This window comes from Penaeus japonicus, unplaced genomic scaffold, assembly GCF_977035675.1.
Source record: "Penaeus japonicus unplaced genomic scaffold, GWHDUDI00000001_assembly GWHDUDI00000009, whole genome shotgun sequence".
NCBI classification, from domain to species: domain Eukaryota; kingdom Metazoa; phylum Arthropoda; class Malacostraca; order Decapoda; family Penaeidae; genus Penaeus; species Penaeus japonicus.
In genome coordinates, this window is record NW_028234411.1 from 1,167,206 (window position 1) to 1,172,205 (window position 5,000).

Sequence of the window (5,000 nt, forward strand, 5' to 3'; positions counted from 1 at the left end):
GGATTTGAAGACGGCACACCTAAAGGGTGCCATACCTTCAACCAGTTTGATTGACTTGGGGATTACCTCCCCCTCGTATGTAATGACAACACGCTGGGTCAGCTTCCCATTTATTTTTAAACGCCTTGCATTTAAAATTTTTCCATCGTATGTCATATCATCGGTCTCTATTTCCTTTGGGACGTCGAACACGATGAGGTTGGTGCATTGTCCTTTCCCGTAGACTTTTGCTTTCTCAAGGACTTCTCCCATTGCTCCGACTGTTGTTATCTGTGCAAGATTTTTTTCGTTCTTGCAGCGAACGTATATATATATTGTTTCGTCCAATTCTTAGTTCTAATGAATCCTTGATTTTACTGTAAGGATCCACTTTGAGAGCCTGGCATATCCAGCGATTTTTATCTCCTGGAGTCCGGAGTTTGCTGTCTCTCTTGAAATGGACACAGAGGTGCCCGGGGGAAGTAATTTTCACAGAAGCGTCAGGTGCAGGTAACTTCCTCTTTGCTGTTTTCCTCATTCTTTCTTCAGGCTTGTTGGCAATAGCACCACCGCCTATGTCTACTTCACAGAGGGCGTCATATCTGCCCTCAGTCTCCATTCCTTGAACAGAGGTGGACATTGTTCTGGAAGGGGGGCGGGGTCGCCAGAGAGCCCGACCTGAGCGGCTTGTATAAACAAACACGGTCACCGGGTACTCCGCACAGCCTCGCCTCTGTGGGCATACGAGGATTTTCACTGATTTAGCTTCCAATGTATTGTTTGTCACTAATAAACCACAAATGATATGAAAATAATCATTTCACGCACTATGGCGTAATTCAGGTGCCAAGTCTGCGAAGACCTGCTTATCCAGGTGACACAGATCCTTGAAGATGGGACACGAGTCATGAGAGAGGTCAGAATACACGTCCTCTCACGTCGGTGACACGACGTAGACTGAGAGAAAGAGAGAAAGAGAGAGATAGATAGAGAGAGAGAGAGATAGAGAGAGAGAGAGAGAGAAAGAGAGAGAGAGGGGGAGAGAGAGGAGAGAGAGAGGGGGGAGGAGAGAGAGAAGGAGAGAGATAGAAAGACAAAGAGAGAGAGGGAGAGAGAGAGAGGGGGGGGAGAGAGGAGAGAGATAAAAGAGAGAGGGAGAGAGAGAGGGGGGGGGAGGAGAGAGATAAAAGAGAGAGAGGGAGAGAGAGAGGGGGGAGAAGGAGATAGATAGATAGATAGATAGAGAGAGAGAGTGAGTGAGAGAGGGAGAGGGAGAGAGATAAAGAAAGAAAGAAAGAGAGAGATAGAGAGAGAGACTGTAAGGCACTGATATTGAACATTATGTGACCTAAGACATTGATTATATATTTCAACTTAATTCAATGCCATATCGTTGGCAGTCTGTTTAGACCTGACCTGTCCTGTTTCCTGTGTTCGTTTCCGCCTCGAAACTCCAGCTTTTCCAGCAGCTGTGTTTGCTAACAGAAGGATTAAGGCATAGAAAGTGACTCAGGATTCATACTTAAGAAGGACACAGAAGGCAGATCAATGCAGATCAGGTCAGACAGTCAGACAAGAACGAACAGCTCTGACCTCCGGCCTTCGGCCGGAGCCTAGTGTATTTAGTCCACAATAAAGGCCATGGCACGTGAACGTCTGTCTGTTTAACCACTGGACCACAACCAGGGCATCAAGTGCTTTACAACTGCTCCCAGTGGTGGCTTACAACAACTGTTGGCATCGAGTGAGTTACAACTGGTGCTAGCAAGCGGGTTACAGAGACACAAGAGAAGGAGCGAGAAGGAGAGAGTGAGAGAAGGAGAGAGAGAGAGAGAGAGAGAGAGAGAGAGAGAGAGAGAGAGAGAGAGAGAGAGAGAGAGAGAGAGAGAGAGAGAGAGAGAGAGAGAGAGAGAGAGAGAGGGAGGGAAGGAGAGAGAGAGGGGGAGAGAGAGAGAGAGAGAGAGAGAGAGAGAGAGAGAGAGAGAGAGAGAGAGAGAGAGAGAGAGAGAGAGAGAGAGAGAGAGAGAGAGAGAGAGAGGATAAGACAATCTAAGATCCAGAGAAACGTAGAGAGGAAGAACTTTTTGGGAGAAAGACAAGGTCAGGAAGAGTCTTTATTTTGCTGATTAGTTTTTTGTTTATTTAAAATTCGTTAAAAAATAAATACTGTGGATTGTGAAATACGCTTTAATATTTTCCTTTATCCTTTTCAAATGATATAGCCAACATCAGTGTGAACAATATTCACTAAGTATTCCTAGAACCTAGGAGACGCCATAAAATGTTAGATGAGCCGTTTGTTAATCCATTGCGGAGGATGTTATGACGTTCGGGGATTTTGGAGCACTGTGTTATTTTATTGTGCAATGTATAATGAGTGAGTAATGATGAAGGGTACACTCATAATTCTTACTACTGCCATAATATTAAGCAAAATGGGTTTCCCCTATCATCTAAAACCTAGATGGCACCACTTTCTTCTATCACCAGCAGGAGAAAGAGCTTTGAATGGCACCCATCCAGTCTCTAGCAAGCACTATCTGTATAGAGCGATGGTTCATAGTAAGTTGCCGACCTCTTGCTCTAAAGTACCGCCGATGAAGGATGTGCAGGCAGAACGAGAAGAGGAAGGTGACTCAAAACATGCTCAGTGTCTACGATGTGCCCCTATGCCAGTAGGGATGCCTTTTACTGTGGCACTCACAGGCATAAGAACAGATTCCCTTCTTCTTCCCTACGTGATTGTATTTTTCGTATTTGATTACGAAGAAATAAAGCTGCCTTTTGCCTTCCCATAAAACAGCAATACTTCTATCACACTGAGTGTAAAGAAAATAATTTGCTGATATGGACCCTAAAATACATTCGTAATAAAGCTGCCTTTTGCCTTCCCATAAAACAGCAATACTTCTATCACACTGAGTGTAAAGAAAATAATTTGCTGATATGGACCCTAAAATACATTCATATTGCATATACAAGTCTTTCTATACAATAAAACACAAATGGCTCTAGTTTCACAATGAGTGACTGAAAGATTGGGAAACGTCAAGATATGTTGCGTAGAACTGCCATGCCCTGAAATAAAACCCATCCTGGAGACTGGACAAGCAAATCCTTCCCTTGTCCCCAATGGGTTAATAATGGCTATGGTCATATGCGTCCCGCCACCTGTTGGAACCAAAACTCGGTCTTCGTGTATGCTATGGTGACGGGTTATTCAACAAACAATTGTTTACAAAAATAGTTGATGTATTACAATGGAAAAGAAAAATTCTCACTGTAAATGGCATTACATCATTTAGACAATTTTTCTTCTACATCGAGTTCTTTTCCCTTAAAACAAATAATAATCATCTTCATACAATTAAAACCCATTCATAAAGTTGGAAACCTTATGTTCAATAAAATTATTTTATGGGATATCAACAGAGGTAAACTGTGAAGCAGCGTTCATGAGACTAGCATTAAAAAATATAACAATTCGGGATGTTTAAGTAATATTCATATTTGAGGAAATATTTCACCAATATAATTTAAAGACAAAACAAGAACAATTTTTCAAGTCAATTTACATGGAAACTCATTTCCTTATCTCTCAAACTTTCAACATTTAAAAACAAAAATATAAAGCCAAAGATTACATGGTAGCAATAATGAAAACACATATTGGGTAAGGTTTATTGACATATCCAATAAAGTAACAGTTTCACGGGTGACAGAAGACTAGTATACGAGATAATTGGGAAACAAGAAATGGTTTTTAATCATGTGAGGGAAAAAATAAGGCATTTGGTAGTCAAACAATTATGACATCTGTATATGTATTTATCATATAAATTACAAACATCAAATTAGAGACATCCATTTCCAATTATATAACCGACTACATCTTTTAATGACTGGGAAGTCCATATCTAAACAACTGAATTTTCCTTTAGTATGTATATATGTATATATATATGTGTATGTGTGTGTATATATGTATATGTATATGTATATGTATATGTATATATATATGTGTATGTGTGTGTATATATGTATATGTATATGTATATGTATATATATATATATGTATATGTATATATATCCTTAAATGTCAACAACTCTAAAGAAGAACACCATCGACCACTTTTAAATGAAGTGCTTAACAAACTTCTCGGCCTTTTTATCCTTAATATATATAAATGACTATCACATATGACATTAAAGCATGAAGAATTAAGATTCATCCTGAAATTTAACATAGCTTTCTCTGTACCTTGAAGAAACAATCAAGGTTTAGGAAACAACACCTTTACATAAAAACAGGAATGAAAAAAAAAAAGAAAAAAAAAGGGCCAGTTGAGCTGCAAGGCTGACGAGAGATGATTTTAATGGAGACAAGATGTTTGGGAGTCAAAAAGCATGTGAAAATAGAAACAAAGAAGGAACAGAACACCATGCGGGTTAGATTACACTCATGAGCTGCTCTGGAGCTCAGTCAAATATTAAACAAAAAATAGCATATATTTCGACAATCCAAACGGTCATTGAGAAAAGGAAGGCTAGATTTTTTTTTTTAAAGACAACTAGATATGCGAGGACATCTGCTGCAGTGCTACTTTGTGCAGTGGCTGAAATATACAGGCAGGATTATCAGTTGATGCGCAGAGTGAAGGCATTTAGCACTATTCCGAGCTAATTTCCTGTCTAGTGTCATGCTGTAAAGAATAAATTCTGTTGTAAAATGGCCTTGAAAAAATACACTCAGCTCAGAATGGCTACTTCTCTACCCACTACATACTGTGAACTATAAGCCAAAATACTAGCCATGGCTTTTGCACTTGGAAACTCAACACCTTTCTGCTCTATACACTAGTTCTGTTGAACGGTACTAAAACAATCTTTCTAGTGGTTAATATACAACTTTAAAAGTTCTCAAGAGCATTTTTCATTATCATTATTATTATTATCATGACTCATGATAAAAGAAACGTTTTAATTTTTGTCTACGAGCCCAGATCTGACGGGGTTATCTA

The 5,000-nt window shown here is 39.6% G+C and overlaps 1 protein-coding gene across 1 annotated transcript in view; it reads right to left on the reverse strand.

The window, feature by feature from the left end:
* Nucleotides 1–3,651: 3,651 nt before the first annotated feature.
* LOC122266722 (uncharacterized) overlaps nucleotides 3,652–5,000 on the reverse strand; it is a 16,611-nt gene continuing 15,262 nt past the window's right edge. Inside the window, exon 13 of the mRNA XM_086539461.1 lies at nucleotides 3,652–5,000. This exon is cut by the window's right edge and continues 2,598 nt beyond it. The gene's annotated coding sequence lies outside the window, so the exon portion shown is untranslated.